We start from the raw sequence: 14,110 nt of genomic DNA, 5'->3' as shown, positions 1-14,110 counted from the left end.
CAGACAATGTGAAATCTCCAGTGGCAAGACACTTAGAAGCAAGTAGACACTCGCTAGCCCAACTAAAATATGTAATCCTGAAGTAGTTAAAATTCCCCAAAGAGGAGGAAGTCACATTGAATTACTTATGCAAAGAGAAATGTACTGGATACATAAACTAGACTCACTTGAACCTACTGGAATGAATGAGGAATTTAGTTTAATGCCATGTTTATAACCTAATACAAAGTTAGATCATTTGTCCTATCCATGTCTTTAAGATGGATGTCATATCAATCCCCCAATGACATTCATCCATTCAACATCATAGAATGTGATCCCACACCTTCTAAGTGTATACCTATGAGCATATTCCAGGAATTTGCCTCTTCAGGTACAGCATTCCAGAGCATTAACATTGGTTAGAAATAGTTGTGTGCTCATCTGCAATGAGGATTTCAATCTAACACCCTTCCTAAAACCAAATCCAAAGTTAGATTATTTGTCCTATCCATGTCTCTAAGCTGGATCTCATATCTATCCTTCAATGTCATCTAAACATCACAGAATGTGACCAAACACCTTCTGGGTGTATACCTATGAGCATATTCCAAGACGTTGCTTCCTGAGATACAGCATTTCAGAGCATGACCATTTAGTACTCTAACTATGGTTATAAATAGTTGTGTGCTCATTTAGTAGTCAGAAGTCACTTTAAAAACTCTATACATCATATGCTGACTTGTATTGCCAATGAGACCTAATGAAGGTTATATCTCTGTGTTAACAATGTCCATTAACTATTGTTAACTGATCATTAACCAAAGCTGCTGTTCCAGACACCATTAAGGAGGTGGTGGATTACGCCTCTTTTGAAAAAGTAAAACCTTGATGCTGGGGATCCCAGGAACTTCTGGCCAATCACCAATGTCCCTTTTTGTTAAAGATCCTGGACAAACTTGCACTTGACAAATACCAAAGCTTTGTTTTACAAAATAAAATTCTCGCCATCGGTCAGTCTGGTTTCTTTGTGAATCACGGAACCAGGACTGCCCTACTTGATCTTAAATCCAACATCGCAGAGATAATTGACAAAGGCGGCCAAGCATTGTTACTTCTTCTGGATCGGTCACCTTTGATCTGGTCGATCATGCCATTTTTGGCTGATAGGCTGGTCGGGGTGGGCAGGTGCTCCGCTCTTGTGAATAATTGGCTCAGATAATCTTTTGGTTCACAAACTGCCTTCGTAACCAAGTATAATGCACAGTCTCTTAAGGTGATGTTGACTTGTCGGGTGCCGCAGGTTCTTGTTTATCACCACTTTTGTTTAATAGCTACATAAAACCACTCTGCGATCTTATATCCTCACTGGGTGTACTTTTTGCAAATTATGTACAGAACACTCAGATTGTGATAGAGCTGTCATGCCTCTACAGTAAGGAGCTAGAGAAGGTTAATACCATTTGTTATGCTATACAACCCTGGATGGCCAAGAACTCTTTAGCCCTCAGTAACAAGAAAACTGAGTTGCTCATCCTCGGTGCACCAGCCAATCTTAATCAGCTGAATTTTTCCTATGGTAGTTTCTGCATCGCAGGTAACACCATCAAGGTGTCTGATCATGATCATGTGAAAACACTAGGGGTCTATTGTGAATCCCATCTCACATTCAAGAAACACGTTCTTCATATTAAATCTTCTTGTTCTTTCTATATTCACCTACTGTGGCATATTCGCCCCTACCTCTCAGAGACCAGCTGGGCTTTGATTGCAGCGGCCATTATTAATACCAAACTAGATTACTGCAACAGCCTGCTCATTGGTTCCCCCCAGGCAAACGTAAAAACCCTACAAGTGATCCAAAATGGATCAGTGTGGGCCGTCTGCAGCCTTCGTCGACGTACCCATTTCACTGATGCTTGCAAAAGAATACACTAGCTTGCTGCCTGTTAATCAAATAATCAGATTTAAAGGCACCATGTTAGTCCATAATCGTCTAACTGGCAAAGCCTCAAACTGCCTGTCAGCCAGAATCTGTAGAGTTCCCTTTTGGCAAACTCTTCATTCAAATAAAGATATTCTTCTGCAGCAACCACAAGTCCTGCTGAAGAGGATTGGTGGCTCAGGCTTTCATGCCTGAGCCCCGGATCTATGTCTGCTCTTAAGGGCTGCGAGTCAACCACCCAGTTCAAGAAACAACTAAAAACACATCTTTTTGAACTGGAATAGGCCTCCCCCTCACTTTACTGACATGTACTCTTGCTCCTGATAACTGCATTTTCTGTTTTTTTGTTGTATCTGTCTTGTGAGTGCCACAAGGCCCACATGTGTTTGGGGCAATATAAGAATATGATAGATAATAGATAGATAGATAGATAGATAGATAGATAGATAGATAGATAGATAGATAGATAGATAGATAGATAGATAGATAGATAGATAGATGTAACCATAACAAATTTTGTCCAACCCTCTGAAATTACCTTCAATGAATATGTACACAGTGATCAAATATCTGTTATTACCTGATACACATCTGCGAAATGTGTAATATGTACAACTATTGAATGGAGATCTGTTACCAATGTATTTTTCATACCTTACTTACACACTCTAATGTATTTGGTACACTATGGGCCTCATTACAAGGTTGGCGGTAAGGCAAAAACGATGCCGGTATAGTAATACTGGCATCGTTTACCGCTCTGGTGTATTCTGACCCGGCAACCCGGTATTAGCGGCACCCTAAAGTACGGTGCCGCTAATAGCGACATGGGCGTGTACGTGCACCCCTTCGGGGAGCAAATACCGGCATGCCGGTAATAGGGGGACATCCCAACCCATGCGGATATGCAAATACCGGCATTTCGAAGCCAGTAATCATGGGCTGCACGATACCGGCCATACAGGCATCGCGGACCACCCGCAAACAGCAATCAGGAAACAAGCCAACTGCCACAGGTGCACACAATCCCCACAGGTGGAGGCAATGGAGGCTGGGCCAGTATAAAATGAGCACACCCACACACCACACCCCTTCCAACACCAAAATGCCACCACTAGCTGTTGCAATCATGGCGCTGGAGGACATGCCAATACTGCTACAACTACAGCAACAACACCCGCTACAACAACAACTACAGCAGCAACAACAGGCAGCAAAGAGGATACGCAGGAGGAGAAGGAGGGTGAGACAGGCCCAGCAAATACCACCAGCGCAGCCAGCAGTGCCTCATAGGCAGCCACCAATCCTTCGCACCAGACCCAGCCCATTCAACCTAGCCCCTGAGCGGATCCACACCCTGTACCGGTAGGACCGGGACACCATCACCACCATAGTGGACATGATACACAACGACATAGGCAGCCTCATAGAAATACGCACTGCCATCCCCCCGCTACTAAAGGTGGTGTCCGTGCTCCACTTCCTGGCCACAAGCACCTACCAACACACAGTGGGGCAGCTGCATGGCATTTCACAACCACTTTTTTCACGCATGTTGAACCAAGTGCTGGATGCCCTCCTGAAGCACGCAAGCACCCACATATCCCTACCACGGACTGGCCAGGAGATAGCCAACACCAAAGTAGGCTTACATGCACTGGCAGGCATGCCCAATTGTGCTGGTGCCCTGGACTGCACCCATGTTGAATTGGTAGTCCCCCATGCCATAAAGGCGGTGTACCGCAATCGCAAGCAATACCACTCCATCAATGTACAGATGGCATGTGACTTCAGCAAGATCATCACACATTGCTGCGCTCGATATCCCAGATCAACATATGATGCCATGGTACTGTGCAAATCCACCCTACCCCGTCACATGGAGCTACATGCTGGACCATGTGCCTGGCTGCTTGGTGAGTTGCACAACTGGGCCATGGCAGTGCTCTGGGGTACTGATGTGTAGGGATGCATACTCCACCTGGTTGGGAAAGGGGTCGGGGGATGCATACCCCACCTGGGTGGCAATTGTCAGTGATTGGAGAATGCAGGCAGAGCTAAACACTCCAGACCTGAACCTCACAAACGGAACATGACACATCACTGGCACAAATTAAACAAATAATGCATACCGATGACAACAAGTAAGAGGCACAACCAGGCCACCATGGTGATGGTAAGCAATGCATGACTGTACAGGATGGCAACTGGGCCAATGTGGCTAGTGTGATCATGCATAGAACTAACTGCTTGAATGGGAGGCTAAACATTGTCGTACTACCACAGTACACCCGCCTCAGCATGCATGATTTCACTCTGCATCATCTATTGAACGCCATCCAGACTACCACACCTCATAACAGTTTAGAATGCATCTAGGTGACAATTTTGCATGCGTACAGGGACATGTGCTTGTCCACACCAAATAGCTGCCGCCATGACTGTGCTTCCTGAAGGTGCCAGCTCAGAGTGACACACACCTATTTGTATTTGCTTGCAGGTGATGGAGGATATCCCTTGAGGTCGGGCCAACTTACCCCTGTGCGGAACCCGCAGAACAGCCATGAAGAGGAGTACATTTGTGTGCACACCCGCACCCGTGTTGTGATAGAACAGACCTTTGGCCTGTTGAAGGCACGTTTCCGCTGCCTAAGCAGGTCTGGTGGGGCACTCCTATATAGGCCTGAGAAGGTGGCAAAGATCACCATGGCCTGTGTCATGCTGCATAACATGTGCGTCCAGAGAAATGTACCACTGCCATCTGACATTGACATGCATACCCCGGGTGAGGATGATGAGGATGGAGACGGAGGTGAAGTAGCCCCCCTGCTAGTACATGATGCATGGGATGGCCATGCAGTACGCCAAGCACAGATTCACAAATACACCTGACCCACAGGGACTATGAAAGACATGTGTCAGTCAGACACTGGGCCAATGTGGACATGCACACAGGGAATGTTGGGAGTTGGGCACTGAACACTGTAACACATTAAATGGATGCACACGAAAATAACAATGTCCAGCCATGGATTTTTCTTATCACAACGTGTGTATTATTTACAACAGCAAAAATGTGCCCACTCCCAACTCCCAAACCCCCCCAACAAACTCCAAAACCCCCGAACCAACACCAATACCCCCAATAGACTCCATAAGATGCACCCCTTCACCCCCAACCTTGTGTCCCACTCCCATTGTCCGCCCACACTACTTCCGGGACTTCTTCCTGTCCGGAGGCGGCATTTCAGTGTGCCTTGCACTCCTACGTGTCTGGCGCACTGGGCTGGTGGGGACAGATGAAGCTGGTGTGGAGGTAGTAGGTGAGTCGCTGGCAGGTTCCACACCTCCTGCAAGCCGTGGCCACTGCATATGGCGCAGCATTGAAGTCAGCACCTGTATCACCGTGCCCAGGCAGTCCCTCATTAGCCGAGCCGATGCATTAACAGTGCCTGTGTTGGCTACGATGGCCGCTGTGGTCCCCGCAATTGCTGTGGCAATACCCCGCCTGGTTTCCTCACCATCCGCTATGTACTGGCGGAGTAGGTCTAACATGGCCTCCTGTCGGGCCTCCACCGTTGACAATCGTGTCTCCAGGATTTTGGAGGGGGCTGGAGTGGTGGGTTGTGCAGTCATGTGGACGGCATTTCCGGGACTGAACTCCTCACAGGTGGGTAGGGCACAGTCACGGAGGCAGGGATCAGCTTCACTGCAGGTGGGTGACTGCAGGTGTTGGGGCGAGGGGCTGGGCACGGGGCTCAGGGTGGCTGGGCATGTCACCTCGGTGTCTCCCTTCGGCTCCACACTGGCATCAAGTTCTTCCCCAGTGGAGGCGGGTGCTTCCAGGGACTCCGCTTCGACAGGTGTGGCTGTGGCCTGCTTGCCTCCAGCAGAGGTGGTGGTGGTAGCCCTTTTCTTAGGGTGTGAGGTGGATGCCCTCGCAGTGGTCTCCTGGGTTGCTTCTTCCTTATCGGTTTCTGGGGGGTAGAAGAGATGCAGGGCATCAGTGATGGTGTGACATGGCAGATGCATACGATGGTGATGTTCATTATTCATTTGATCATGTATTCATGTCTTACAGGTGTGTCACGCAGGGTATTCAGAGGGGGCATGTTAGCATTCAATGCATGGCAGGTGGCATGCCGTTGATATGGGGTTTGTGTGTTGGGATACATGGGCACGGTCCTGGTATGTTGCCCGTGTCTAGGTTATGGGATTGGCACTCAGCATGCATTTCTGTGTGGCAGGGTTTGGGCCGCAATCTTGACTTGGATATGTTGATGTGGGTGTAGGGACATGCATTGCCTTGCCTAGTCTCACATCCACGTCACTAGTGCTAAGTCATGTTTTCCCCTACAGGGATGTGCAGGGTCACTCATCTCTTTCTGTGGATGATGCCACACCCATCTCCATCTCTCCGAATCCCTCTATTGACTCAGGATCAATAAAAGTGCTGGCAGTCTCCTCCCAGGGAATCAGTTTAGCAGGTGAATGTGGACCCCCACCTGTCTCCATGGCCGCCCTCCTGTTGCTCGATAGGATGTTTCGCACCCTCAAGCGGAGGTCGTCCCACCTCTTGTGGCAGTCACGCACGGTGCGTGGGTTGGTCCCCACGGCCGACACCTTCTGGGCAACCTCCTACCAGATTTCCTTTCTCCTCATCTGGGCTTCGCGCTTCATATCATTGCTTTTCATTATGGCTGCATTTGCAGCCTGAGTGTCAGCAAGCATATTGAGCTCAGCGTCTGAAAAACGCATCTTCTGCTGCCAGGTGGTCCTCTTCCAGGTGGCCTTGGACATCCTCAGGGTTTTCCAACACAGCACGACACGAAAAAACTGGTGGTTAGGGAGGATGGCAATGGATTGTGTTTTTAAAGATGGCCGCCGCCCCATTTCCGGTTCCTGCGCGATGACGTAATTTCCGGGTCCGGTTTTGCGAACCCGGTATTAGCATGGTGGTATTACCAGGCCGGTATTTAGGGGTTCCTCTGAGGTGGTGCCGGTATCGGCGGGTCCCGGGATGTCGCTATCGGGGGGTTGGAGGGCCTTTAACGGCATGCCGGTATTACCATTATCGGCATGGGGGTTCGCGCGTGCTCGCGCACTCGTAATCACCCGCTATTAGCGGGTTCATACGAGCACGGACCCGCTCTTACCGGCATGCCGGTAATGAACCCGTTTTTACCGGGCTACTCGGAATGAGGCCCAATATGTAAAATTCGATAAATATAGTCTTTATGATTTGAGAAATCTTGAAAAGTATGATTTGAAATCTAAAAGGTACTATGCAACAAAACATTAGGTAGATGTCTGAATAATTGAGTTATTCTGCAACCTACGTCCTTATTACCTCCTTCTATGGAAGATATTACCAGTGTTTTATGCCTCATAATCATATGTGAGTTTCATCTTTTGGAAACAATACATCCCATATGTCACTTTAATTTTTGTGAACTTAGAGAAATGGTATTGTCGGGGGGAAATTCTGCCGGGGTCGGCCGGAGCCGTCCGTAGAACTCCGGGCAGGGAGGCCCCAACTCCTCCCGTATATCCCAAAAGAGATAGAGTATGAGACACACGCAAGAAGCAAGGTGACTCTGCTGTTTATTAGACAACACGGCAGGGATGGGTCAAGGATCGTACGCGTCCGTCCTGACACACACACAATCGTGGGGCTCGCAGGCCCTTTTTACCTTAGTATGACGCGCTACTTGCGTCACCTTAGAAAGTTTAGCAAAAAACCTATTTCCACTCTGGATTGGTTACTCGAGTGGTAGGGTTAGTATAGCATAAATATAGAGAACGGTGTTAGTGGTTGAGGGTTAGTCAGGTGGTATACTTGGGCTGTCCCTTCAATTTGATACATGAAAATTGTTACATGAAGACCTCTGAGGATTGGTCAATGTTAATGGCGTCAGTGATAAGAGCCCCATGTTCTGATTGGTCCACTCGCGAGCCTCCCAATTTGAGACTATCGCTGTTCTCAGCTCGCGGTGCACCTGTTATTTGCAACAATGTTTTACTATGGGTAGGTGTAAACAATGTGAGGATTTATTCATTTGTTGGGAGGTCGACTACTCCCACTGCTGCAGATGTCCAATGAGTCTTTTAATTGTATCTGCCTGTGTCTTGAAACGTGGGATTCAGGCGTCTCCTTCCTCCTGGGCTTGGCATCCTGTCAGGTTTAGCTTTGTCACGTGAGGTGGGACCGTGTTTGAAGCAAAATTCAGCCCAATTAATATTGTTTTTCCCACTGTGTGCCTGGTTTATCTTGCAGGTGCGACCTTGGCGTCTGCTTGCGGCATGCGAGATTGCAACATCGTGCCCTTGGCGGTGTGCTTTCGCCGGGCTCATTCTGCAGGGTCAGCAACCGAGCTCTTGCTCATTCAGTGTTCATGGAAGCTTTTGCTTGCGGCCTACTTGGGCCTGGTGCATAGGTCGAACCGTTTGATGCAGAGCGCTTTAAGTTACGGTATCATATTGCTCTATCCTCAGTATCGTGTCTTCGTTATATTCTTCATTATGGTACATGGTTCTTAGAAGAAGCGTGAGCAAGCCTTTTTAGATAAGTTCATTATGCGTCTTGCGTTTCTGCATTTTGAGAGCCTATGTGGAAAATAATAAAGATGCACGTCCGTGGGTATGTCTGTCGCCTATGTCATAGCACTGAGTATGTTCTTCGTGTGGATTGGTGTGGGAGTGTCCGGTGTGCATGTTTGCACAGGTGTACTAACCGTTGGCTAGGTCGTCATGGCATCTCTAACGACGTGTTGATTTAGTGCTGGATGGTTCAGTCGAGTTCATCCATGCCGCAGGTGTCGGCATGTGCAGGGCAGGCTGGTGGGCACATCCGTATGTTCCTGTACCAGGGTATTTGGTCGTCTGGTAGATGGGCAAACTCCTCTCGTGGCGGGTGTCTGGGCCGTGATCCTCTAGGCCAAGCGCGAGAGGGGAAGGGCGGGAGCCTGTTCTTCCATTCTCCCACTTCAGTCCCCCCTCTGGTCGACTTGTCGACCACAAACATATCCTTTTCTTCATCTCCTCTTACTCTCCATATTTTAGTTATTCCTCCCAAATGTCCATAGTGGTTAACATGGTCTTCAAATGACCAATACATATATTCACAGGTTCCTCCAGGAGTGCAGTATACCCATTTCCCTATGTAGCTCTTTGGGTTTCTTGGGTTTTCGAGCTTCAGAGATGGTGGGTCCAGGTGGTTGGTGATGATCTGGTTGCGCAACTTCTCTCTTTCTTTTATGATTGTGCCTGTGTGTTTGCCGTCATCTGTTGGCATCAAGAGGTGCATACCAACCATTTTGATCATCTCGTCTGTGGTGCGTGCCTTCCGGGCCTTCCAAAATCTTATTATGATCAGTGTAGCTCCAGCCAAAATAGTACATCCAACTATAATCTTCAGTCCATCTGACAGCCAAGATGGCATCCATGACCATAATATTGAAAACCAGCCCTCATCCTTTTTCACACCTTTACTTTCATCCATCATTTTTGAGTGCATCTGGGCCAATTGTAAAACTGCTTCTGTTAGTGTACCATTGTCAGCATCGTTGGCAGGGATAAATGTGCAGCATGATTGTCCTATCTTAGCGCAAACTCCTCCTTCCATTGCTGTGAGGAGGTCCAGTACATATCTGTTCTGAAGCGCTACCATTCTCACAGCTCGCAGTTCCTCTTTTATTGCGTTGAATCCATTCACTGTAGAGTTAATTGTCATCATTAGTTCCCACCTAGTTATCTGGAGCCATTTTGCATTTGCGTAAGCCTGTAGTCCCGGATGTATTATTGAGGAGAAGAACATTGCTGCTCTGCTGAATAGTCTGTGTTCTGGCGGAATTGAAGTGAGTGCTGTTTCCGACCTTCCCCACAGGTAATTTCCTGTCAGAGGTTCTCCTTGTCTTTTCTTCCTATTCAGGACGGTGTTGTTGCCGTTGTTCCTGTTCTCTGGCCCCTTCTGAAGCTGTGCAGATCTCTTCTTCCTCTTGTTTCCTTAATCCATTTTGGGGAAATTCGCCATATTCACATGTTTCTGGGGCACCACTAGTGATGGTACATTAACGTGTACTATTGTGCATACACCATTCCACAGAGGGGGCAGTGTGTGGTATGCCTTGTCTCCACAGACCCAGTAATGGTCCATTACTACTGCTGTTCCTGCTCCCCCCTCAGGTAACTCCATCACGCTTTCACAGTTGGTGTTGTATCCTACGTCCACTTCTCCTTTATGTTGGTAGCATACCTTAGGCGCAGTTAGCGGCAGTATTGCTATTGGGTCTTCATCCTTCTCCATCCACGTGAGCATGGGTACGTACTTGACCCAAGTCATCCAACATCTATTGTTGTGTCCATCAATAGTTGAAATATTTTCTCTTGTTACCATGTTGCTGCCAACCACTCCTATGTCCCATTTGTTGTTCATGTACACCTTCCCTGTTATTATCACCAGTGGTCTTTCCCAACATCCGTTTTTACCAGGGACTTCAGTGGCGTACCAATCACATGGTAGGTACTGTAGTGTTACTTTCTTTGTTTCTCCTTTTTCAGGACCACTTGTTATGTACCTGAATCCTTCAGCATGTAAACTGCTCTTGTGGTAACTCAAATAAGTCTTGAGGAAGTTGTTTTCATATGGATATGTATCTTGTGTTTTCCACACCAGTTGCACCACTGTCCCTTGAAATCTTTCTTTCGTTTGGAACAGTGCCAGGTATATTATACATCGTGCTAATTTTTCATCTATCTCCGTGGCAACAAATGTTCGAGAAGCGCTCATGGCATATGGGATTAATGAGCAAACGTAGCAGCTGTCTTCTGTTGTCTGTTTACCTATGTGGGTCATGTGTTGGTACCATATGTTGTTTGAGATGTGTGCTGAATCTTGTATGTAGTTGTCAATACCTTTATTATCTGAGTATGTGCTGCGTTTAACTCTATTTTCCTTGTGTGGGATTTTACTAGTACCACCTGACGTAATACCTGTTGCAGCTGGGGGTGGGGGTGTATTAGGTTTGGGTACAGCAATAATATCAATAGCATAGCTGTACTGCCATACAGAGGCAGCCAAGAACCCGGTGATCATTAAAATCCCCATCAATTTTATTACAAATGCTAATTTCACCGGCATTTTGCTCTTACCTTGCTGCAGTCCGGCAGCTTATTCTTGCGACGTTACAGTTGCCCGCCTGAAAATTCTTAATATGCTTGTAATTAGTGTTAGTTGTCGTTTTTTAAGCTCTCCCTATCAAGTAGTCATTCATTGCCCAGGCGAAGAGCTGTTCCCACGCCAATCTAAGCGATCTATCTCTTAGGGCAGGCAAGTATGGTTGGAGGTGGGGCATTGAATGTTCTATTGCCAATAGGAATGCTGTGTAGTAGACACGCACCCTCCTTTTTTTCAGATACGTTGGCCTTTTTATTTCATATACAAATTGGTGTGACAGATCTTCCAGGTAATTATCGTCTGAGGGTACCATCTACTCCTGGGCAGTGAATTGGTTAGTTATCTACTTTCTTAGTAGTACAATAATACGCTGTACCTGCATGTGCGAGAGAAAAGAAAGAGAACATTCAGGTGTTTACATGTGTATATGTGCAAGACAATGTCCTTCAGTTCAGTTATTACTACAGTGGGTAGGGGATCAATGGGCAGAGGGTTTGGGGCTCAACTGGCGGAAGTCTCTTTACTCTTTGATCGTGTAACCATGGGGTGGGCGGTATGGGGATCACCCCTTTCTTGTCTAGTAGTTGTCTCTGGGGAATCTGGGGGGTGGCAGGGTATGGGGACACTTAGGCCGTTAGTTGCGGTAGAAGTCTCTTCCTCCGTTGGTGACGCTGTTGTTGTTCTCCCAGTGGCCCTGTCGGTGGCGCTGGGGCGAGTCTGGAGTTTGTAGATCTTTACGTCGTGTAGGTGGTTCCAGGCACGTTTGTCCTGTAGCTTTACTGCTCTCGTTGATACCTCCTCTACCAGATGGGGGCCAGTGAATCGTGGGCTGTTCCACTTTCTGTTGAAATTGCGGAGTAGTACGTGGTCACCTTTAGCAACTTTGCACAGTCTTTCCTTTTCCAATTCTTTATCCGCGTCTTCTTGCTGATTGCTGTTAGACCCGCCCCGCGTGCGCTCGAGCTGTTGAGACACAAACACTACACTAGTAATCAAAGAAGACACATATTGGTACATTTCATCACCAAGGACATTTGCAGTACTCTCGTGGTCGGTAAATGCTCTTGATGTTGGCGTTAGGGGAAGGCGCATTTGACATCCGGTAACCACCTCGTGAGGGGTGAGGTGGTGGTCGGAACCTGGTATATTCCTTAACTCAAATAGGGCTAATGGAAGGCAATACAACCAACTCTTCTTTGTTGTTTGCTGTATTTTTGCAATTGCCTCCTTTAATAGGCCATTCAGGTGTTCACATACACCGTTGGCCTGTGGGTGGTATGCACATGCAAATTTATGCTTGATGTTCAGTAAGGATGTGATGTGCTGGAACATTTCGTTTGCGAAATGTGGGCCATTATCTGACCGCAGTACCTCGCACACTCCCCACCTGGGGAACACCTCCCTCACTAGGAATTTAGCTGCTCTGAATGCATCTGGGTGTGAACAGGGCCCTGCTTCAATCCACCTCGAGAATGGGCATACTACTACAATCATATACCTATTTCCTTGACATACGTTGATCATATCAACATAGTCAATATGGAGATGTCGGAAGGGTCCCTCTGGCCGGGGTATAGTACCTTTTATCACCTTCAGAGTGTGACCGGCCGTAAACTGTTGACATGTGAGACAATTGCTGATAAAATTTGACACATGAGAATTTAACTCGGGGCAGAACCAGTCTTCCCTAATTCGTGCTGCAATTACTTCTTTGCCTGTGTGGGCTGGGTGGTGTAGTTGGCTCAGGGCGGTGTTCAATAGTGCCAGTGGTATTACAATCTTCCCAGTGTACTCTGGCGCCATAGTGCGTCAGTTGGTGACATTGTGCATCCCCTTTTTACCCATATTTCTTTTTCTGCCATTGGTGCAGCTGCTTGTAGTTCCATTATCTGTGTGGCTGGGAGATGGGTGTACCCTTCTCTTATCAACATCTCCTTAGCCATTCCCCTCCCTCTCCCTCTCTCTTACTCTGGGGGGTTCCATATCTCACCAAAATATGCAGCATACTTCGCATGTGCGTCTGCTGCTGCATTCCCTTTTGAAATGTGGTCTTCACCATTGGTGTGTGCGGTGCATTTGACCAAAGCTAATTCTTGGGGGTCATTTATTGCTTCAATTAGTTCAGCCAATAGGAGGGCATGTTGCACTGGAGTGCCATCAGCTCTCCTAAACCCTCTTCTTCTCCATTTCGACAGCCCTGAGTGGACAGTGGACGTAACATATGCGCTGTCGGAATATATGGTCACTCGTTTGTCAAAGCTTTCCTTCAACGCCAAAATGAGTGCAATTAATTCTGCTGCTTGAGCGGAATAATTCTGTGGTAGTTGTACACATTTCATTGCCACACACACCGGTACCTCCATCATTTTTACCACTGCTGCCCCAGTCCTCCTTATACCATCCCTTTGGTCGATAGTTGATGACCCATCAATGAACAGGAGCTCACCTCCCTCTAGTGCGTTTTCTTCAATCTTTCTAGTACATGAGTACATTTCAGTTATTTGCGTACAATCGTGGGCATAATCTCCTTCCTCAAGTACTTCTGCTAGGAACCTTGCAGGGTTGACCGTGCTACATCTAACAATTGATAGTTCAGCTCTGGATAAGATGATCTCATAACCTGATGCCCTTTGCGTGGTTAGGGTGGACTTAGGTTTATTCAATATTGCAAATAGTGCATGTTCCACAAACAGTGTAGTTGGGCACCCCATGGTGATTGCTGATGCTTTTTCTACCGCAAAAGCAGCTGCGGCGAGACCTTGTTCGCAAGGGAAATGACCTAACATCACAGGATCTAAGTGGCCGCTGTAAAATGCTACTGGTTTGTAGCCCATGCCTGTTTTTTGAGCCAACACTGCTTTCATTACTGCTGAGTCGCAATGTGAAAATATAAAGAATTGTCGCTCATAGTCTGGGGTTGCCAGTACCGGAGCAGTTGATATCGCATCTTTCAGTTCATCAAAAGCCTCTTTCATTTCCATTGTCCACCCCAACTTTTTCTCCCCTTTATT

The sequence above is a fragment of the Ambystoma mexicanum genome, chromosome 9 (assembly GCF_040938575.1).
Source record: "Ambystoma mexicanum isolate Mex_15411 chromosome 9, UKY_AmexF1_1, whole genome shotgun sequence".
Lineage (NCBI taxonomy): Eukaryota > Metazoa > Chordata > Amphibia > Caudata > Ambystomatidae > Ambystoma > Ambystoma mexicanum.
This window is presented reverse-complemented; position numbering follows the sequence as displayed.